The sequence below is a fragment of the Schistocerca gregaria genome, chromosome 3 (assembly GCF_023897955.1).
Source record: "Schistocerca gregaria isolate iqSchGreg1 chromosome 3, iqSchGreg1.2, whole genome shotgun sequence".
In the NCBI taxonomy this organism is placed as follows: Eukaryota; Metazoa; Arthropoda; class Insecta; order Orthoptera; family Acrididae; genus Schistocerca; species Schistocerca gregaria.
In genome coordinates, this window is record NC_064922.1 from 847555198 (window position 1) to 847580050 (window position 24853).

The window sequence follows — 24853 nt, forward strand, 5'->3', positions numbered from 1 at the left end:
GAACATCTGAAATCACTAATTATTTGGCACACTTAAAATTTTGATTATTAATTACGCATTCTGGTATTGTTTGTCACGTTTATTTCTGGATTCATTTATGAAATAATAATAGAAACTAATAGAAATTCATTTGTCAAGAAAAATTGTAAACCCTTTGGAATATTGTTATTGCCGTATAATGAGTTAGTAGTATGCTTGCCTCTGATAAGATCGGACGTATTTTTGTATTTTGGGCGGACAATGTAATTTAGGCTTTGTTAACGTGAAAATTCAAAGGACTGTGTGACATATTGAAACATGACAAAATAAATTAATTTAAAGACAAAAATCCTGCAACAACAATCTTCAAAATTATTTACATCAATTCAACCATGAGGACCTAAAATGTGAGAATTTCAGGTTCAAGAAACAGACCCCTAGAGAAGAAGAACTGGAGCCAGCTCTACAATAAAAGATAAGTAAACTAAAATTGTAGACTATAGCTGCAACTAGGAAGGAGGGGGTAGATTACAAGAGGAAGACTTAGGGGGGAGCTTTTTGCAGGGGGAGAATAAATAAATGACTGGGAGTTTCATGGGGTCCGACTGAAATGACCTGAAACATGGGGGAGGACAGGTGGCAGAAACACATGCACAGCCTAATGTATGTTTCTGTGAACACATGCACATCTCTTCGCCAGAACCCAAGTAAGAGAATAACGAGGTGGTCTGGTCCTTTAATTCGTCCATTTTGCAACCCATACCACTTCTCAAAGTTCCTACTTCGGTTGTTCTATGTGACAGTTAATGCCTTAAGGGTTTCCCTTTCTCAGTCAAGTTCTATGAGTTGTTTCACTTGTCTGCACTTCATCAACTCACTAACGACATTGCCCATGAACACTGAAAATGAACGCATGTTGAGAAACTACCCTCCAGCAAAGTGTGCGAACGATGTATCAACCGCCGTGCAACTACAGCGTACACGAATGAACAGTTTCCTTTAAAAAATGGTTCAAATGGCTCTGAGCACTGTGGGACTTAACATCTGTAGTCATCAGTCCCCTAGAACTTAAAACTACTTAAACCTAACTAACCTAAGGACATCACATACATCCATGCCCGAGGCAGGATTCGAACCTGCGACCGTAGCAGTCCCGCGGTTCCGGACTGAAGGGCCTAGAACCGCTCGGCCACCGCGACCGGACGCTATATTATTAATTTAAATTATTATATCATAAACGTATCCAGATATAAACATAGCAAACACTAGAGGATTGTGTAATTAATAATAGAGATTTTAAATGTGCCAGTGGATCGTAATTTTAAATGTTTCAAAGAAAAATAATTTTAACTTTACATTCAGAACTATTACTTATCGAGACTAATGCATTTTATAAAGTAACTCATTTTCATAAATTTTACCTTCAAATATAAGAAGCTGTGTATAAGACCATGTGAAAGTTTTCAGAAAGGCAACTGACATAACACTGACCGGTCCAAAATTCGAAAAATAATACTGGTATCGACAACTACTGTTGAAGAGACGTCATGCTTGAGGAGGATGTCCCGCTATAAGCTATTTCTGTCAAGTGGTAAAGTAACATGGTTGGCGTAGACTTTAAGGATTTTGTCATAGATTGAAGGTAAAATCTTTTGTGTTGTTAGGCCGCGTCGTATTTCTTCAATACGATCAACGTTTCGACGCCTCTGCTAGCATCTTCTTCAGAAGTGGTGTCCACGGTTGACTGAACACTGTCAAAGCCCAGTATCGCGCACTCTTATGAAAGGCAGTTTTCTTGCACTTATGCTGGAGAAGTGGTATTATTGCATAAGATTCCTGTGGCTACTGTTGGCGGAGCACCTACTTGGGGTAGTCAGTAAAGTTTTCCAGCGCTAATGCTGAAAAAATGGGGTTATTGGCTACACTTCCTGTGATTACCATTGGTTATCCGTTGTCATCGGATAGAAAGAGATTTTTCCGGCACTTATGAAGATCCTAGAAGAGGGGCAGAAATGACATTCGTATAGAAAAATGTGAGGCGCTCCAACAACCCACAAGATTTTACAAACAGGGACAGCGGCCACGAAAGCCATCAAACTTAGAAACAAAAACCTGTTGTAAGTCTGTATGTGTCACAGAGAGCAACATCCACTTGTCTGGAGTGACACAGGACAGGCATATTCTGCAGTTGAATAACACAGACCCATTGCAGGAATTTGAATTGTTTCGACTTGTGAACCAACCAGTTTTCTAAGTAGGTTACTCCTGGTGGAAACTTTCAGTATGATGGAGACGGAGGATACCAGTCTCAAAGTTCATCAACCTGTAAAAACTAATACTTATAAAATAAGTAGTGCACTTTTTACTTAAGAAACAAACTCTTTTTCACCTTCCCCTGTTACAGCAGGTGCGCTGGTGTAAGACCAGACCCTGCTCATCCGCTCAACCCTAGTGTATCACGCGCCGCTGAAAGCAGCGGCGTCGCCTTAGAGCAGGGGCGACCTTGGGAGACACAGCACACACTGGCGGGAGCGATGACAGATAGCGGCCATGCGAGAGCGTGCGCCAACGCAGCGCACCCATCTAGCTTCTGCTCAGACGGCAGAACACGTCACTGGATGGCACCAGGATAACGCCTGCCCCAAGTGAAAGTACACTACTGGCCATTAAAATTGCTACACCAACAAGAAATGTAGATGATAACGGGTATTCATTGGACAAATCAATTATACCAGAACAGACATGTGATTGCATTTTCACGCAATTTGGGTGCGTAGATCCTGAGAAATGAGTACCCACAACAACCATCTCTGGCCTTAATAACGGCCTTGATACGCCTGGGCGTACTGTGACGAGCCAGTTGCTCGGCCACCATTCACCAGACGTTTCCAATTGGTGAGAGAACTAGAGAATGTGCAGGCCAAGGCAGCAGTCAAACATTTTATGTATCCAGAAAGGCCTGTACAGGACCTGCAACATGCGGTCGTGCATTATCCTGATGAAATGTAGGGTTTCGGAGGTATCGAATGTAGGGTAGAGCCACGAGTCCTAACACATCTGAAATGTAACGTCCATTGTTCAAAATTCCGTCAATGCGAACAAGAGGTGACCGAGACGTGTAACCAATGGCACCTCGTACCAATACGCCGGGTGATATTCCAGTATGGCGATGACGAATACACGCTTCCAATGTGCGTTCACCGCGATGTCGCCAAACACGGATGCGAATGATGCTGTAAACAGAACCTGGATTCATCCGAAAAAATGACGTTTTGCCATTCCTGCAACCAGTTTCGTCGTTGAGTACACCATCACAGGCGCTCCTGTTTGTGATGCAGCGTCAAGGGTAACCGCAGCCGTGGTCTACTAGCTGATAGTCCATGCTGCTGCAAACGTCGTTGAACTGTTCGTGCAGATGGTTGTTGTCTTGCAAACGTCCCCATCTGCTGACTCAGGGATCGAGACGTGTCTGCACGATCCGTTACAGCCATGCGGATAAGATGCCTGTCATCTCGACTACTAGTGTTACGAGGCCGGTGGGTATCCAGCGCGGCCTTTCGTATTACCCCCCTGAACCCACCGATTCCATATTCTGCTAACAGTCATTGGATCTCGACGAACCCGAACAGCAATGTCGCGATACGATAAACCGCAATCGCGATAGGCTACAATCCGTTTTTTATCAAAGTCGGAAACGTGATGGTACGCATTTCTCCTCCTTAAACAAGGCATCACAACAACGTTTCACAACGCAATGCCGGTCAACTGCTGTTGGTGTATGAGAAATCCGTTGCAAACTTTCCTCAAGTCAGCACGCTGTAGGTGTCGCCACCGGCGCCAACCTTGTGTGAATGCTCTGAAAAGCTAATCTTTTGCATATCACAGCATTTTCTTCCTGTCGGTTATATTTCGCGTCTGTAGCACGTCATCTTCGTGGTGTAGCAGTTTTAATGGCCAGTTTGTAGAACCACGCGCCTACCTATGAAGTAACTTGCGCCAAACGACAAGGAGAACTGCAGACGACTGGGTCAGCACTCAACGTAAACAAATGTTGTGCGTAAATAGGCTGAAAGCAACTGTAAAACGTCGAGGAGTAGCAACCAAGAGCGATCTTAAGTGTAATCATTACATAAAAATAATCATAGGAAGGACATACAATTCGTCGAAGGAACAAGTGGCTTACAAAGCACTCGTTTATACAGATTCCTAAGTATTGTTGGTCGGCTTGGAACCCTTACCAGTGAAACTTGTTAATTTAATTCTTAAACTGCTGAGTGAAACTGAAAGTAAGTGAACCTGCTTAAACTGCTGAGTAAAACTGAACGTACTGTCACTTTGCTTGTCTTTATCATTTCATATCTGACCTACAGAATTATTCCTGACAAATAAACTCAATGTGACTGCTCAAATAATTAACACCAAAAAATGGCCCTGAATTAGAAGAAATCCTAGCAATAACCTACACATTTCATAAGACACTTACCTCATAAAAATCTTCATTACACAAACTACAGCGATACAGCAAGCACCAATACAGCCATCTAAATAATAGGTTCTAACTACTGTAGGCTCTAACTACTAATAGGCATGTGGTTACAAAGGAAAGATTTTGTTGCAGAGCAAATAATGCATTTAGTATAGTTTACCTAAATAATGTGACATCCAGTTCAAATAATTATATAATCGTCCGTGACATACAGTTCCAAAAAATTATATAATCGTCAATAATTTTAAATCTGTGTGGAGTACACGTCCAGGCCGCCCACTCTCTCTAACTGTAAAAGATGCTGAAATGCAGGAGGGTCTGAATTGAGTTGACGCATGGTGCAGGGAATGGCAATTCAATCTCAATGTAGAGAAGTGTAATGTGCTGCGAATACATAGAAAGAAAGATCCCATATCATTTAGCTATAATATAGCAGGTTGGCAACTGGAAGCAGTTAATTCCATAAATTATCTGGGAGTACGCATTAGGAGTGATTTAAAATGGAATGATCATATTAAATTGATCGTCGGTAAAGCAGATGCCAGACTGAGATTCATTGGAAGAATCCTAAGGAAATTCAATCCGAAAACAAAGGAAGTAGGTTACAATACACTTGTTCGCCCACTATTTGAATACTGCTTACCGGTGTGGGATCCGCACCAGATAGGGTTGATAGAAGTGATAGAGAAGCTCCAACGGAGAGCAGCGCGCTTCTTTACAGGATCGTTTAGTAATCGCGAAAGCGTTACGGAGATGATAGATAACCTCCATTGGAAGACTCTGCAGGAGAGACGCTCAGTAGCTCGGTATGGGCTTTTGTTGAAGGTTCGAGAACATACCTTCGCCGAAGAGTCAAGGAGTATGTTTCTCCCTCCTACGTATATCTCGCGATGAGACCCTACATTTCAGCAGGATAATGCACTACCGCATGTTGCAGGTCCTGTACGGGCCTTTCTGGATACAGAAAATGTTCGACTGCTGCCCTGGCCAGCACATTCTCCAGATCTCTCACCAAATGAAAACGTCCGGTCAAAGGTGGCCGAGCAACTGGCTCGTCACAATACGCCAGTCACTACTCTTGATGAACCGTGGTATCGTGTTGTAGTTGCATGGGCAGTTGTACCTGTACACGCCATCCAAGCTCTGTTTGACTTACAGCCCAGGCGTATCAAGGCCGTTATTACGGCCAGCGGTGGTTGTTGTGGGTACTGATTTTTCAGGATCTATGCACCCAAATTGCGTGAATATGCAATCACATGTCAGTTCTAGTATAATATATTCGTCCAATGAATACCCGTTTATCATCTGCATTTCTTCTTGGTGTAGCAATTTTAATAGCCAGAAGTGTAAGTCCCATAGTGCTTACGCCACTGTACAGTATCAGTCTTTCACTCTGTCATCTGCACAGTAGGTGAACTGGCTGCGTCAGACGCTCGCTAACATAAATGGGTTCAGAATCTCTCTTTTCAGTACTTTCATATATGCCACGTGATCTATCATAGCACAAGTATAAATTTCCATGCATTTTGGATTGAGTCTTAATGATAAATAATTTAACTAAAGCCTCTACCTTTTATTTTCACTTCCCGGTAATTTACGAAATTCATGTCCAAATATGCGACCTCATGCGTGCCTTGATATTCAGTTTCCAATGTACACTTAATCCTAATACAAACTTCACTCCTAACCCTGCCTTGACTGTAACTTTGATCATTAGAAGCTTTTAAAAAAACTGCAATCATCAGAAATCTCTTTCTGTTCATTAGATGCTTAGAAGGTGATACTCTGAGACTGCTTGCTGCATATCGGATTATGTTCGACATGATCGTTATACGTATTTAGATAACAGGTTTTTTGTGGCTAGGTGTTAGGCTATCGTACTGAGCTACACACGCTCATCGCACTTGATCTGTCTGCTTTCTTTTATTCAGAAAGTGCTATCAAAATGACCTGCGGTCGCATTCAGTATGATGTAAGGATGTTTTAGGATTCATGTTTTCCAGCTGCTTCGTTTCAGATCTTCTGCATGACTAGCGGACTATAAGCATCAGTCCTAATCTCAGGCTACCCACGACGTTAAAGTGCCACATCGGCGTTTATCAGAGTCGCCCGTGAGTACGACCATAAAACAGTAAACACGATGTGTGGGAGGCAGGACAGACCACGCGCCTCCCAAGAAAGTGACCGGGAGGGGACAAGGCGAACCAAAAGGAGCCCTTTACGATCCCCGCCGTGATGGGGGCGGCCTTTTTACAGCGCTGCTCGCCGAACAGCCGTAAACAGCTTCACCCCTCCCACTGGCCAGACAACGGAGCGTGACGTCGGAAGGTGTTGGCCCATCTCCGCGTCTACACTCTGTATAATGAGGTAGGCGACCATAGGGGCGGGGTGTGTGGTCGCTACTCGCTGTAACAAGAGTGTTAAAAGGGAAATGCGGAATCCTCCTGCCGCAATACATTACTGCATCTAAAAAAGCAAACACAGCGCGTTGCCGTTCATATGACGTACCATATGGAACGGCTACTCTGGTTCGCTGATTGAGGAGACACATCCTTACCTTACGTGTTCTGAAGATCTCTCGTAGATTATTTGCGAAGCTAGAAAAGTATACGTGTCTAAAGAATTCTAACAATATTATCATTCGCATACAGTTCTATTACTTACAGTACACATCAAACTATTTTAAATTAGTCAATTTAAATTAGTTTGGTTGTATAACTAAGGCATATTGTGAAATATTTATCCACATGAAGGACAACTTCATATAACTATGCTACATTCAAAACCGGCTTTCCATGACGCCACATATCATAAACAAACTCTACGCTTCCTGAAGGCAGCAGTTTTCTTCGACGTCAATGTTATTTTAGCTGGAAAATCTACCTAGATTCTAGCTTTTTGCTGCACAAGAGTTTGTTTCTCTTGCAGTGCACTTAAAAAACTGTCTTGTTTGAAATTCATTCACGACTTAAACTTCTGTAGGATTTTGTAGGTTGCTGTAAACAGAACCTGGATTCATTTGAAAAAACAATGACGTTTTGCCATTCGTGCACCCAGGTTCGTCGTTGAGTACACCAACGCAGTCGTTCCTGATTGTGATACAGCGTCAAGGGTAACTACAGCCACGGTCTCCGAGCTGATAGTCCATGCCGCTGCAAACGTCGTCGAACTGTTCGTGCAAATAGTTGTTGTCTTGCAAACGTCCCCATCTGTTGACTCAGGGGTCGGCACGTGGCTGCACGATCCGTTACAACTATGTGGATAAGATGCCTGCCATCTCGACTGCTAGTGATACGAGGCCGTTAGGATCCAGCACGGCCTTACGTATTACCCTCCTGAACCCACCGATTCCATATTCTGCTAACAGTCATTGGATACCGACCAAAGCGAGCAGCAATGTCGCGATACGATAAACCGCAATCGCGATAGGCTACAATCCGACCTTTATCAAAGTCGGAATCGTGATGGTACGCATCTCTCCTCCTTACACGAAGCACCACAACAACGTTTCACCAGGCAACGCCGGTCAACTGCTGTTTGTGTATGAGAAATCGGTTGGAAACTTTCGTCATGTCAAAATGTTGTAGGTGTCGCGACCGGCGCCAACCTTGTGTGAATGCTCTGAAAAGCTAATCATTTGCAAATCACGGCATCTTCTTCCTGCCGGTAAAATTTCGCGTCTGTAGCACGTCATCTTCGTGGTGTAGCAATTTTAATGGCCAGTAGTGTAGTTTTAGGATGATTACCTACATTGTCACAGCCCCAAAGAATCGGCTTTTAATCGTCCTTAGCACCAATTGTTCTCGCGCTGACGCACATTTCTTGCGTCCCTACTCTTTGCTGTGTACTTCTACTTTCCCTGTTGTCGGAACGCTACTGTTTTCGTCATTTGGTTAAGTATCGCTTGCATACATAAAATGACTTCGCATTAGAATGGAATGACGACGAAACTTTGTGCCGGACAGGGACTCGAACCCCGATTTCCCCGGAGAAATCCCGGTTCGAGCCCCGGTCCGGCACAAATTTTCACTGTCGTCATTCAATTCTACAGATGATGGTAGTCCTTATTGGCAATTGCGAGTTCATTTGATGTGTTTCGTAACCGCTGCGGTTACCACAATATCTGTTCCTTTGGACATAACAGAATAATACAAGCGCTGCAATATAGTATATTGCATTGTCTTAGTCTGAACCGAAACACTGACCCGGGGGTCTCCAACATTTCTCCAACACACTTGTTGCAACAGCAAAATTTAGTGTGGTCGTTGGGATCGCTATTACTTGTCAGTACAATAATGTTCAAACTCTTGAACACATTCACGTACAATGACTTCTACAGCTTTCATTTCAGCTCAGCGTATTGTGGTTCAATGACGGGTACACCCGTCGCGGCGCATGTAAACGCAACATGCGACTCTTCTGTAGCTCGCTGGCTTCCATGATACACACGTAAAAAAAAGTTTTGCATCAGCCCCCTGTTCCCAAAACTCCTGAGGATAGACGTTGACTGTGGATATTGTATAACAGACACGGTCTCTTTGACTGTTCAGAGGTGTCACTAAACCCGCCTAGAGATGTAAACAACCATGCATGACTAGCGCCTATTAGACGGAGGGGGTCTGACAGCCAATCAGTTCCTGTCATTCCATGAGGAAGGAGGTAGACGGCTTGTGTTGTCTGTAGTTCAAATACCGCGCTTCGATCGCGTCCGCATTGTTACCTTGTGCCAGGAATGGCTCTCAACAACGGCAGTGTCCAGGCGTCTCGGAGTGGACGAAAGCGATGTTGTTCGGACGTGGAGGAGATGCAGAGAGACAGGAACTGTCGATGACATGTCTCACTCAGGCCGCCCAAGGGCTACTACTGCAGTGGATGACGGCTACTTACCGATTATGACTCGGAGGAACCCTGACAGCAACGCCACCATGTTGAATAATGCTTTTTGTGCAGCCACAAGACGTCGTGTTACGACTCAAACTGCAAAGTAGGCTGCGTGATGCGCAACGTCACTCCCGATGTCCATGACAAGGTCCATCTTTTCAACGACAACACCATGCAGTGAGGTACAGATGTGCCCAATAACATGCCCAATGGACCGTTTAGGATTGGCATCACGTTCTCTTCACCGATGAGTGTCGCATATGCCTTCAACCAGACAATCGTCGGAGACGTGTTTGGAGACAAGGTGGAGGTTCCTTGCATTTTTGGCATTATGTGGGGCCGACGTACGCCGCTGGTGGTAATTGAAGACGCCGTAACGGCTGTACGATACGTGAATGCCATCCCCCGACTGATAGTGCAACAATATCGGCAGCATATTGGCGAGGCATTCGTCTTTATGGACGACAATTCGCCACCCCATCGTGCAAATCTTGTGAATGACTTCCTTCGGGATAACAACATCGCGCGATTAGAGTGCCCAGCATGTTATCCAGACATGGACCCTATCGAACATGTCTGGGATGGATTGAAAATGTCTGTTTATGGACGACGTGACCCACCAACCACTCTGAGGTTTCTACGCCGAATCGCCGTTGGGGAGTGGGACAATCTGAAACAACCGTTCCGCGATGAACTTGTGGATAGTACGCCACGACGAATACAGGCATGCAAGAGGACTTCCTACTGGGTATTAGAGACACCAGTGTGTACTGCATTCTGGACCACCACCTCTGAAGGTATCGCTGTATGGTGCTACAACATGCAATGTGTGGCTTTCATGAGCAATAAAAAGGGCGGAAATGATGTTTATGTTGATCTCTATTCCAATTTTATGCACAGGGTCCTGAACTCTCCGAACCGAGGTGATGCAAAATTTTTTTGATGTGTATACTTCTGAAGTCCCGTGTTTAGAGGGCATGAGTTGTACGTTCGTGTAACTAAGGCATGAACTGGAGTTCACATGCATTTGGTTTGTGTTCCGTCAACTCAACGAGTGACGAAGTGTCTGAACCATGCGAATTCGGTGTTTATTAGAAAAAATCAATTTTAGTGATTCGGGTAATGATGCAGACTACCATAATGCAAGTGAAACACAATCAACTGCTGGAAACAGTTGCGCTCCTACGACAGGGAAACTGGAAGTACACGACAAAGAGTAGAGACGCAAGAAATCTGTGTCGGTGCGAGAACGAAGCAACCTATCGAATGTTCAAAGGCAATTTATCCGGAGTGTGACATCGTAAGTAATCATCCTAAAACTAGTACGTGCACTGCGATATCTGAAATAGAGGTAACGATTCTACAGCATCTGGGACAAAATCCTACAGAATGTCAAGTAGTCAATGAATTTATAGCAAATCAGTTTTTTGAGACCACTGTAAGAAAAAGAAACTCATGTAAGGCAAAAAGCCATATTTTCCAGCGAAAATAACGATAACACAGAAAAAAATGCTCTGTTGAGAAGGCGTAACGTTTGTTTATGAACCAGGGTATCGTAAGGGAAACCAGTTTTCAATGTAACGTAGTTATGCAAAGTTTCTCTTTATGTAGAGAAATACTCTCAGTTCGAAACCTGATACTGACAGTATGTTTGGCAGGAGAGAGAAGGAGATCTGGCGGGATACAGTACTTCATCATCAGACATTGCTGCAATGTCCTGGGGTAACTTTCAAACACCTCTACATTGTCTCTTGGAGAGAGGATGTGTGGCACTGTTGATGATCGCCTTTCCCTAGAACGGTGGTCCCACTGCTGACATTCGAAACGAGTAGGCGATATGCCGACCCCTGTTTCAACGTCTTCCTCTACCACAACACAAACACAACACCAGACCGTACAAGCAGTAATTACCAATCCACAAGACACACAAGACAGAAATACACACTAAACGCTTCATAGTAGATTAGCTCCACTAAGACCTCACCCACGATGGCAATGCAGAGATTTTCGTATCTGGCTCCAACCATCATCAGATATCTGAATTGTCCCGTTAGTCGACCTATGAAGATACTGTGACCGCGAAGCCTAATGCACTGTGTTCCAATAGCGCTGCAGGGCACATTTCTTTTGTATCAAAGTCCGAGTTCTAAGGCCTGATAAAAATCGACTAAATCTGATGGGAGGTAATGGACGTATTTGTGTTTTCAAAACTCGATGCGCAATCGTAGTTGTTGGGTGTTACAATCTCCAGACACTTCAATATCGGTTCCTCCATACGTCAAACGAAGGGATAGCTGTCAAAAAACCAAACTATCCTGCTATGTAGTTCAAGAAGACCATCATCTGCGACCACCAACCGCTGTTTATTTAAACACTGTTCACTCGATTAACAGAGGGAGGACGACAGTTCAAACTCGCGTCCGGCCATCCTGATTTGGGTTTTCCGTGATTTCCCTAGATCACTTCAGGCAAATGCCGGGATGGTTCCTTTGTAAAGGGCACGGCCGATTTCCTTTCCCATCCTTCCCTCACCCGAGCTTGTGCTCCGTCTCTAATGACCTCGTTGTCGACGGGACGTTAAACATTACACTCCTCCTCCTCGGTTAACAGAATAGAAGGCCTGAGAAGTGATTTGCTCCCGCAGAACCGCTGCGGCACTCTATATATAGGTCATATTCTTTAACCTTCAAGCGTCCCACTACGCAGAAGTACAGTAAACTTTCTTAGGTCGCATTCAGACGGTACACAGCAGTAAGCAGTAGCAAGGGCAACAGATATCCGCTGTAAATATTGGCTCAGCAATAAGCGTGGCTCTTGCTTCACGACTTACCCCGACCAAATTAGCGACTTTAGGTCACCTCCTATATAGGTCAAGACAACCAGAAGTTTACATCTGCTGCTACTTACGACATGTGGTCGAAATCCACTGGACACTCAACTATTTTCATTTCAATGACGTTACAAACGGTGCTAATATCGGACAGTAAAACTTACTATCGGTTCGGGCATGACAGTGTACGGTACCACCAAGTTCTAAAAGTCGCGCTCGAAAATGCACTTTTTCAGGGGGTCATATCTCTTGTTCTATTGGCCTCAGAAATATATGTTCAAGTGTTTTGGATCGCCCTTGGTCTAAGATTCATTTATATACCTATCGGAAGAACAGGCATACTGTAGCTATGCCACAGTACAGGCTCAAAATTTAAACAGCACACACTTCCTGCAGCCCTGACAAATCGAGCAAAACGGTTGGTTCTTTTGCACTGATGTGGTCTAGGGCACCTTCTAAGAGCACAATAACATTTTTTCATGGGCTGTTTCTGAGACAATTGCAAAAAACTTTATTTTTGGCTATGGGAAGTACCAATTGTGGGGATGGCCACTTCTGTAGTTCATATTCATGGCAAATGGTCGAAATGTTAACCATACGTTCTTATATGATGTTCTCAGGAAGCTTTGAATTTTTTTTATATATCATTATCATTTCCTGAGAGCCAGAGGTTCAAAGATATCGAAGTTATGCGCGTAAAGTATTCACATAATATGAAGTCTGAGAGGTAAATGTATAATAGTTTTAACTGAGGTAGTGAACACATGGCATCATCGTAAGGTGTCTGAGGTCACGAAACTGTTTTAAGTCAGCATATTCTCAAACAAAAATGGAGATAGTAATAGTGGGGGGCAAAAGTGAGAGCAGACACTGGTCAGCAAAAACAGAGATGACAAGAGACCATACATAACCTTGCGCCGAGTCTGAAACACCCTCCTCCCCCCTCAAATTAACGAACTTTAGCACGTAGGTACATGGGAGGGCGCATTTCGACCGAACTTTGAAACGCGTGTGTACGGGGGAAAAATATACTACTGGCCATTAAAATTGCTACACCAAGAAGAAATGCAGATCATAAACGGGTATTGAGTCAAACAAAATTTGGATGGCCTGTACAGGTACAGTTGCCCATGCAGCTTCAATATGATAGCACAGTTCATCAAGAGTAGTGACTGGCGTACTGTGACGACACAGCTGCTCGGCCAACATTACACAGACGTTTTCAATTGGTGAGAGATCTGGAGAATATGGTGGCCAGGGCAGCAGTCCAACATTTTCTGTATCCAGAAAGGCCCGTACAGGACCTGCAACATGCAGTAGTGCATTATCCTGCTGAAATGTAAGGTTTCACAGGGATCGAGTGAAGGGAAGAGCCACGGGTCGTAACACATCTGAAATGTAACGCCCACTGTTCAATGTGATGCCAATGCGAACAAGAGGTGCCCGAGACGTGTAACCAATGGCACATCCTACCATCACGCCGGGTGATACGCCAGTATGGCGATGACGAATACACGCTTCCAATGTGCGTTCACCGCAATGTCGCCAAACATGGATGCGACCATCATGATGCTGTAAACAGAACCAGGAATCTTACGAAAAACTGATGTTTTGCCATTCGCGCACCCAGTTTCGTCGTTGAGTACACCCTCGCAGGCGCTCCTGTCTGTGATGCAGTGTCAAGGGTAACAGCAGCCATGGTCTCCGAGCTGATAGTCCATGCTGCTGCAAACGTCGTCGAAGTGTTCGTGAAGATGGTTGTTGTCTTGCAAACGTCCCCATCTGTTGACTCAGCGATCAAGACGTGGCTGCACGATCCGTTACAGCCATGCGGATAAGATGCCTGTCATCTCGACTGCTAGTGATACGAGGCTGTTCGGATCCAGCACGGCGTTCCGTATTACCCTCCTGAACCCACCGATTCCATATTCTGCTAACACTCATTGGATCTCGACCAACGCGAGCAGCAATGTCGCGATACGATAAACCACAATCGCGATAGGCTACAATCCGACCTTTATCAGTCGGAAACGTGATGGTACGCATTTCTCCCCCTTACACGAGGCATCAAAACAACGTTTCACCAGGCAACGCTGTTTGTGTATGAGAAGTCGGTTGGAAACGTTCCTCATGTGAGCACGTTGTAGGTGTCGCCACCGGCGCCAACATTGTGTGAATACTCTGAAAAGCTAATCATTTGCATATCGCAGCATCTTCTTCCTGTCGGTTAAATATCGCGTCTGTAGCACATCGTCATTTTTATGGCCAGTAGTGTAAGTTTGACCACAGTGCCTTGAGCCGCCAAGGTGTGGTGGGCACAGTGGCAATGAGGCAGAAAGGCGACAGTGTGAGTGAGAGAGGAATAGCGGCATTGGGATGTACTGTAAATCAATGGGATAAAAGGGATACAGTAAGAGCGAGACATTTACAGGTAATGGCAGTTCCTGAGTATTAGGGCTTCACTACAAATAGAGACTCGGTAAAAGGTTTAGGACGTTCTGTCTTGAAAGAGAGCGAATATGTTCGAGGCAACTGGTTCCCCACTTTCCTGTCAGTCCTATAAAAAGGAGCACATTGGTTTTTTTGTGCCCCGACAGGTGCTTTTTACAGCAAGTTATTTTATTGTTCGCTGAAACCTTTCCAAAAGAGACTGTTACCGCTAAGACAAAATTTGTTAAATTTTTTTGTTTTATTCCCTTGCAATGTGACGAGTAGACATTGTCAGGTTTTGCATGAATTGGTGTTGGACACACCCTACATACACACTGATCAGCCACACCCTACTATCGACATAAAGCCGATCAGCCGATAGCAGGGCCGCCTGGCTATGAATGTCAAACTAACGCAAGGGACACATACACTACGTGTTCAAAAGTATCCGGACACCTGGCTGCTAATGACTTACAAGTTCGGCATGCCCTCCATCGGTAATGCTGGAATCCAATATAGCCCACCTTTACACTTAATTACAGTTTCCACACTCGCAGGCATGCTTTCAGTCAGATGCTGGAATGTTTGTTGGGGAATGGCAGCCCATTCTTCACGGTGTGCTCCACTGAGGGGAGGTATCGATGTCGGTCGGTGAGGCCTGGACCGAAGTCGGCGTTCAGTAACATCCCAAATGTGTTCTGTAGGATTCAGGTCAGGACTCTGAGCGGGCCAGTCCATTACTGTTGTATTTCAGACCCACATGAAGAGAGAGGGAAAACATTTGTATCGCTGTTTACGTAATCCAGTTTCTCTTACGTCACTCTCTTGATTTCTGCTCGAGAAGTATGATGGTGATAGCAGAATTGTCACACTATATTCTTTTAATATGTCTTCTCCACATTTAACCAATAGAGTTAAATAGAGTTGAACTTTCCTGTTTAAGTTCCCCAAGTATCTGCGAGCAGTATAACTGATCGCACTGGTGAACTGCAAACGATTTGTTTTAGAACATACAATATTCTTTCCTGAAACCCTTCCAAGAAATCGGTGTCTTCGGTTCAACTGCCCTCCTGCGGATATTAGGTGTTCGTCCCCCGACTCATATATTTATAGTTGGTGATTACTGCAATCTGCGCTTGATATGTTTAAAAATTGGAATTATTCATAGAAGGCCAGCACATTTTGTTTTATCTAGAAATAAGTAGAGACTGTTGCGAATATGGTGTGTGAGTTGGGGTGGCAATCATTAAAACAAAGGCATTTCGCATTGCGTCGAGATCTTTTCACAAAATTTCAATCACTAACTTTCACTTCTGAATCAGAAAATATTTTATGAGTCCCATCCACACAGGAAAAAATGATCATTATAATAAAATAAGTGAGATCGGATCTGGCACGGAAAGTTCTAAGTGTTCGTTTTCCCCACATGCTATTCAAGAGTGATACGGTAGCGAAATACAAAGCATCAGTCAGCGTGCTGTCCATTAGTAGAACGGAAGGCGCGCGATCTATATGAGTTTGATCGAGGGCAGATTGAGATGGCACGGAAGCTCGGCACGGGCATTTCGGACATTGCACGGCTTGTTTGGTATTCGAGGAGTGTTGTGGGCAGTGTCTTCAACGCGTGGCGTAACCGAGGAGAAAACACGCCCACACGTCGTGGGGTTTGGTAGCCAGTCCTCATTACAGACATCGTACGTCGTAAGCAGGGCAGACTGGTAAAACAGGACAGGCGGCGAACTGTGGCGGGTCTGACATCAGACTTTAGTGCTGGGCAGATTACAAGTGTATCTGAACACATAGTGCACTGAACACTCCCAACGATGGGCCTCGGCAGCTATGGACCCACATTTGTGCAAATGTTAACACCACGACATAGGCAGCTGCGTTTAAAATTAGCACGCGACCATCGCCACTGGACGATGGCGCAGTGGCAGTGTGTTGCGTGGTCTTATGAATGCTGATACCTTCCTCAACATGCCGATGGGAGGGCGCGTTCCGTCATCTTCCAGGGGAGCAGCTACTTGACACCTGTGCTGCGGGACGGAGACAAGGTGGTTGCGGCTCCATTATGCTCTGGGGAACAGTCACGTTGGTATCCATGGGTCGAGTGGAGCTCGTACGTGGTACCATGAGGGGCTAGGAGTATCGTACACTAGTTGCCACTGCCGCCAGGAAACATGATCGTCATGAAGGAGTGTACTTGGACAGGGGACATAGCTGGTTAAGTAATTGTCAATGTCAATTAAATTCTCCAACAGAAGTGTAACTTAAGATGTTATTTTATTTCACTTTGAATGCTGCCAGTTTCACCATTTCACTATAGCACCTTCAAGCCCCGTATGCACCACTCCAAATAAACGATAACGTCATATAGTGCAATAAACCCCTGCATGTTGTGAAAACAATCGTTACACTAGTGCTTCATTCAAAGCATTAGCTCTCGACAAAGACTAAGGGGCTCTACAGTGGAGAGTTCTGGGTTCGATTACCACTCCGGCACATGGGGTTAATCTGCCAGGAATTTTTAGGACGATGCACACTCTGGTGCTTAGTACAACATTTGATGTGTAGTTATGGGCCCGCATCTCGTGGTCGTGCGGTAGCGTTCTCGCTTCCCAGACCCGGGTTCCTGGGTTCCCGAGTTCGATTCCCGGCGGGGTCAAGGATTTTCTCTGCCTCGTGATGGCTGGGTGTTGTGTAATGTCCTTAGGTTAGTTAGGTTTAAGTAGTTCTAAGTTCTAGGGGCTGATGACCATAGATGTTAAGTCCCATAGTGCTCAGAGCCATTTTTTGTAGTTTTGGTCATGTCTGACAGTTAAAATATAGAAATTGAGTATCGGGTTTGACCTTGCCTATTTTAAACTTGAGACAGAACGGCATTATTGAATTGATGGTGGATGGTCCATACGTGTGCGAAGCAGAGTTGTGCAGACCACGATAGAGAGATGCAATTAGCAGCTGTCACTACGTTTTTCACCACGACTTTTATCAAATACTGAATAGTATATTTGAGAAACATTACCTACAGATAACTCCGTATGTAGTAGTCGTTTAGCACTAGTTTTTCGTGAGGCCTGAAAGACATCGATGAAGGCGGTCACAGAGATGATGCACTATTTCTCGGTTTACGAAAAATATTTGAATCGGTACCACACCCACGCTTATTGTCAAAAGTACGATCGTGTAGCGCATGGAGGAAGCAGCAAGTTATCTAGGATGGAGAATCGTCGACAAATGTTGGGGTAACTTCAGCTGTACTCCAGGGATACGTGTTGCGACCCTTGTTATTCACGTTATACTTTAATGACCCTGTGGACAATATTAGTAGTAACCTCGGACTTTTCGGAAATTATGCACATATCTATAATGAAGACTAGTCTGGAAGAAACTGCACAAATATTCAGTCAGATCTTGATAATGTTGCAAAGTCGTTAAAAGAGTGGCAACTTCCTTAAATGTTCAGAGATGAAAAATTGTGCACTTTAAAAACCAAAACAAAAATCTTAGTAATCTATGATTTTAGCATCTATGAGTCACTTTTGGAATCGGCCAACACATGTGAATACATTTTGTAGAGATTTTAAATTGAATAATCGCATAGACGTAGTCGTGGACACAGCGGGTAGCAGACTTCGGTTTATTGTTAAGTTACTAGTGAAAAGCAATCAGTCTAGAAACGAGAATGCTTACAAACCAATCGGGTGACGCATCCTGAGATATCGCTAAAGTGTGTGGGATTCCTACCAAATAGGACTAAAATGTTGAATGTGTACAGAGAAGGGCAGTATGAATGGCGACAGATTCGTTGGATCTACAGGAGAGTGTCACAGAGGTGGTGAAGAAAGTGAAAGGGCAGGCTCTTGAAGAAAGACAGAAACTATCCAGAGAAAGCCTGCTTACAAAGTTCCAATAATTGGTTTTGAAAGATGACTCTAAGAATATACTGCAACCGACTGTATACAGCTCCCATAGGGATAGTGGGGACAAATCAGGGTAATTTCAGCACCCACAGATTCAGTCACATCGTCGCTCTTCATGGGACGTACCCTCTGAAGCGCACTTCACACTGGTATGCAGAGTAACGACGTAAACATAAATGTAGAAGTAGAGAAGCGCCTGCAGCGACCTGCATGTCTACATATACATCCATACTCCGGAAGCAACCTGACGGTGTGTGGCGGAGGGTACCTTGAGTACCTATATCGGTTCTCCCTTCTATTCCAGTTTCGTATTGTTCGTGGCAAAAAGGATTGTCGGTATGCCTCTGTGTGGGCTCTAATCTCTCTGATTTTATCCTCATGGTCTCCTCGAGAGATATACGTAGGAGGGTGCAATATACTGCTTGACTCCTCGGTGAAGGTATGTTCTCGAAACTTCAACAAAAGCACGTACCAATCTACTGAGCGTCTCTCCTGCAGAGTCTTCCAATGGAGTTTATCTATCATTTCCGTAACGCTTTCGCGATTACTAAATGATCCTGTAATAAAGTGCACTGCTCTCCGTTGGATCTTCTCTATCTCTTCTATCAACTCTATCTGGTACGGATCCCACACTGCTCAGCAGTATTCAAGCAGTGGGCGAACAAGCGTACTGTAACCTACTTCTTTTGTTTTCGGGTTGCATTTCCTTAGGGTTCTTCCAATGAATCTCAATCTGGCATCTGCTTTGCCGACGATCAACTTTATATGATCATTCCATTTTAAATCACTCCTAATGCGTACTCCCAGATAATTTATGGACTTAACTGCTTCCAGTTGGTGACCTGCTATATCGTAGCTAAATGATAAAGGACCTTTCTCTCTATGTATTCGCAGCAAATTACACTTGTTTACATTGAGATTCAACTGCCATTCCCTGTACCATGTGTCAATTCGCTGCAGATCCTCCTGTATTTCAGTACAATTTTCCATTGTTACATCCTCTCGATATACCACAGCATCATCCGCAAAAAGTGTCAGTGAATGTCATCCAGGAGGCAATTTATGTATATTGTGAATAGCAACGGTCCTACGACACTCCCCTGCGGCGCACGTGAAATCACTCTTACTTCGGAAGACTTCTCTCCATTGAGAATGACATGCTGCGTTCTGTTATCTAGGAACTCTTCAACCCAATCACACAATTGGTCTGATAGTCCATATGCTCTTACTTTGTTTATTAAACGACTGTGGGGAACTGTATGGAAGGCCTTGCGGAAGTCAAGAAACACGGCATCTACATGGGGACCCGTGTCTATGGCCCTCTTAGTCTCGTGGACGAATAGCACGAGCTGGGTTTCACACGACTGTCCTTTTCGAAACTCATGCTGGATCGTAGTCTCCAGAAAAGTCATTATACTCGAACATAATACGTGTTCCAAAATTCTACAACTGATCGACGTTAGAGATATAGGTCTATAGTTCTGCACATATGTTCGACGTCCCTTCTTGAAAACGGGGATGACCTGTGCCCTTTTCCAATCCTTTGGAACGCTACGCTCTTCTAGAGACCTACAGTACACCGCTGCAAGAAGGGGGGCAAGTTCCTTCGCGTACTCTGTGTAAAATCGATCTGGTATCCCATCAGGTCCATAGGCCTTTCCTCTTTTGAGCGATTTTAATTGTTTCTCTATTCCTCTGTTGTCTATTTCGGTATCTACCATTTTGTCATCTGTGCGACAATCTAGAGAGGGAACTGCAGTGCAGTCTTCCTCTGTGAAACAGCTTTGGAAAAAAACATTTAGTATTTCGGCCTTAGTCTGTCATCCTCTGTTTCAGTACCATTTTGGTCACAGAGTGTCTATATAAGGGTCTTCGTCTACGAGGGAAACGGTGAGCTCAGCTCGCTGCTATAACAGTGATGTCATCCGGAGATATGAATGGCTCGCTGTACACACGGGCCGGGCGTACTGCGCACTTGTGGGGGTCTCCGCGCCCTTGGTGACCAGGTGGAACGGCGTGTGTCGTCACTTCCAGTTCCGCCGACGGCTGGGGTCGCCGCCCATCCATCACGGCGGCCGGGGCTCGCTATAATTCCGCGGCGACTGCCACAAATATCGCCCATCCCACAGCCCACCTCGCTGCCAGGGCGCCCTCTGTCACCTCGTCTCGTCCATCATTCAGTCACAAACGTGATCTGCGATGGGCCACCTGTTACCATGGGCTCGAACGTCTTCCGATAAGCGTACGTGTGATTATTCTTCTTCTTCGCGCAGTCATAAAATTTATTTAAAAATACTGTAACATTAAAAACGGAATGTTTTTATCAAACAAACGTTAATTTTTCCCAAACTCGTGATAGATCTTAACTTACGTTTCCCTTATTGCAGTAAATGAAGCAGGCAAAAAGGAATACAAACGTCTCAAAAATGAGATCGACAGGAAGTGCAAAATGGCTAAGTAGCGGTGGCTAGAGGACAAATGTAAAGATGTAGAGGCTTATCTCACTAGGGGTAAGATAGATACTGCCTACAGGAAAATTAAAGAGACCTTTGGAGAAATGTGGACCACTTCTATGAATATTAAGAGCTCAGATGGAAACCCGGTTCTAAGCCAAGAAGGGAAAGCAGAAAGGTGGAAGGAGTATATAGAGGGTCTATACAAGGGCGCTGTACTTGAGGACAATATTATGGAAATGGAAGAGGATGTAGATGAAGATGAAATGGGAGATACGATACTGCGTGAAGAGTTTGACAGAGCACTGAAAGACCTGAGTCGAAACAAGGCCCCCGGAGTAGACAACATTCCATTGGAACTACTGACGGCATTGGAAGAGCCAGTCCTGACAAAACTCTACCATCTGGTGAGCAAGATGTGAGACAGGCGAAATACTCTCAGACTTCAAGAAGAATATAATAATTCCAATCCCAAAGAAAGCAGGTGTTGACAGATGTGAAAATTGCCGAACTAACAGTTTAATAAGCCACTGCTGCAAAATACTAACACGAATTCTTTACAGACGAATCGAAAAACTGACCCTACGACTTATCTTTGAAGCTAGATTAAGGAAGGGCATTTCTAGCATTTGTAGACAATGTTGACTGGAATACCCTCTTCCAAACTCTGAAGGTGGCAGGGGTAAAATACAGGGAGCGAAAGGCTATTTACAATTTGTACAGAAACTAGATGGCAGTTATAAGAGTCGAGGGACGTAAAAGGGAAGCAGTGGTTGGGAAGGGAGTGAGACAGGGTTGTAGTCTCTCCCCGATGTTATTCAATCTGTATATTGAGCAAGCACTGAAGGAAACAAAAGAAAAATTCGGAGTAGGTATTTATATCCACGGAGAAGAAATAAAAACTTTGAGGTTCGCCGATGACATTGTAATTCTGTCAGAAGCAGCAAAGGAATTGGAAGAGCAGTTGAACGGAATGGATAGTGTCTTGAAAGGAGGATATAAGGAACAACAAAAGCAAAACGGGGATAATGGAATGTAGTCGAATTAAGTCGGGTGATGCTGAGGAAATAAAGATTAGGAAATGAGACACTTAAAGTAGTAAAGGAGTTTTGCTGTTTGGGGAGCAAAATCATTGATATTGGTCGAAGTAGAGAGGATATAAAATGTAGACTGGCAATGGCAAGGAAAGCGTTTCTCAAGAAGAGAAATTTGTTAATATCGAGTATAGATTTAAGCATCAGGAAGTCATTTCTGAAAGTATTTGTATGGAGTGTAGCCATGTATGGAAGTGAATCATGGACGATAAATAGTTTGGACAAGAAGAGAATAGAAGCTTTCGAAATGTGGTGCTACAGAAGAATGCTGAAAATTAGGTGGGTAGATCACATAACTAATGAGGAAGTATTGGATCGGATTGGGGAGAAGAGAAGTTTGTGGCACAACTTGACCAGAAGAAAGGATCGGTTGGTAGGACATGTTCTGAGGCATCAAGAGATCACCAATTTCGGATTGGAGGGCAGCGTGGAGGGTAAAAATCGTAGAGGGAGACCAAGAGATGATTACACTAAGCAGATTCAGAAGGATCTAGGTTGCAGTAGGTACTGGGAGATGAAGATGCTTGCACAGGATAGAGTAGCATGGAGACCTGCATCAAACCAGTCTCAGGACTGAAGACCACAACAACAACATTATGTACTGTGGGATAGTAAATGACTGCCGTCAACTAGCACTCGCCTTTTAGGATGTTTCACTGCGTTTCACTAAAACCCGGATGTATACATACTGGGTTGTTATAATTAAAGTGCAGCTACTCATCCATAGTTGGGCTGTAATTATCAAATGGGCATCGAAACGTGCCAGATGCGTTAATGCGTTAATATGGAACCGATTTGCACATCGAAAAATATTAGATTCAATTTTGCCCACAAGTGCAAATCTGGCGCTGTACTGCATGTCATCGAAGTAGCCTCTGCGCATACAGAACAAACTGTGTAAGCGGTAGTTAATAATGCACTACTGATCATTAAAATTGCTATACCAAGAAGAAATGCAGATGATCAACGGGTATTCATTAGACAGATATATTATACTAAAACTGACATGTGATTACATTTTCACGCAATTTGGCTGCATAAATCCTGAGAAATCAGTACCCAGAATAAGCACCTCTGGCCGTAACAACGGCCTTGGTACGCCTGGGCATTGAGTCAAACAGAGCTTGGATGGCGTGTACAGGTACAGCTGCCCATGTAGCTTCACGATACCACAGTTAATTAAGAGTAGTGGCTGGCGTATTGTGACGAGCCAGTTCCTCGGCCACCATTGAGCAGACGTTTTCAATTGGTGAGAGATCTAGAGAATGTGCTAGCCAGGCAGAAGTCGAACACTTTCTGTATCTACAAAGGCCAGTAGAGGACTTGCAAAATGCGGTTGTGTATTATCCTGCTGAAATGTAAGGTTTCGCAGGAAACGAATGAAGGATAGAGCCACGGGTCGCAATACATCTGAAATGTAACGTCCACTGTTCAAAGTGCCGTCAATGCGAACAAGAGTTGAACGAGACGTGTAACCAATAGCACCCCAAACCACGACGTTGGGAGATACGCCAGTATGGCGATGACGAATACACGCTCCCAATGTGCGTTCACCGTATGACGCCAAACACTGTTGCGACCATCATGATGCTGTAAACAGAACCTGGATTCATCCGAAAAAATGACGTTTTGCCATTCGTGCCCCCAGGTTCGTCGTTGAGTTCACTATCGCAGTGTCAAGGGTAACCGCAGCAATGGTCTCCGAGCTGATACTCCATGCTGCTGCAAACGTCGTCAAACTGTTCGTGTAGATGGTTGTTGTCTTGCAAACGTCCCCACCTGCTGACTCAGGGATCGAGACGTTGCTGCACGATCCGTTACAGCCATGCGTATAAGATTCCTGTCATCTCGACTGCTAGTGATACGAGGCCGTTGGGATTCAGCACGGCGTTCCGTATTACCCTGCTGAAGCCACCGATTCCATACTCTGCTAACAGTCATTGGGTCTCGAAGAAGGCGAGCAGCAATGTCGCGATACGATAAACCGCAATCGCGATAGGCCACAATACTACCTTTATGAAAGTCGGAATCGTAATGGTACATATTTCTCCTCCTTACACGAGGCATCACAACAACGTTTCACCAAGCAACGCCGGTCAACTCCTCTTTGTGTACGAGAAATCGGTTGGAAACGTTCCTCATATCAGCACGTTGTAGGTGTCGCCACCGGAGCCAACCTTGTGTGAATGCTTTGAAAAGCTAATCCTTTGCATATCACAGCATCTTCGCGTCTGTAGCACGTCATCTTGGTGGTGTAGCAATTTTAATGTCCAGTAGTGTAAAAGCTACATTATGGGTTTCTCCTGTGTCGATCTTTTCTGCCTATGTTTTGCTCCTAATCCATTGCATATGGAAACACTTCTGTATATCTTTCGTGCATTCATAGAGCCAGATTTGCACCTGATGACCAAACTTGCAACTAATATTTTTCTGCTGCGCGGAGTGACCGTGCGGTGTCACGGATTGCGTGTCCCTCCCTCGAGCAAGGGTGTGTGTGTCGTTCGTAGCACAAGTTAGTTTAACTAGTAACGTTTAGGGACCCATGAACTCATCAGTTTCGTCCCTTAGGAATCCATACGAATTTGAACATTTTGAATTTTTTACAGCACAAACCGGTCGTGAATTAACGCAATAGAATATCTACATATTTTTACTGCCCTCCGATAATTAAAGCTGTCACTGGACCTCTGTGAGTAGTTGAGTTATGACCACTTGATGCTTTAAAATCGGAATATACTTTCAGACAGAAAAAGAAAACTAGTGCGGAATTTTAAAAT

The 24853-nt window shown here is 44.4% G+C and overlaps 1 protein-coding gene across 1 annotated transcript in view; it reads right to left on the reverse strand.

Annotated features, from left to right (window-relative positions):
• The window catches only part of LOC126354754 (corticotropin-releasing factor receptor 2-like), a 310840-nt gene that overhangs the window by 260251 nt on the left and 25736 nt on the right, over nucleotides 1-24853 (reverse strand). The window lies entirely within an intron of this gene.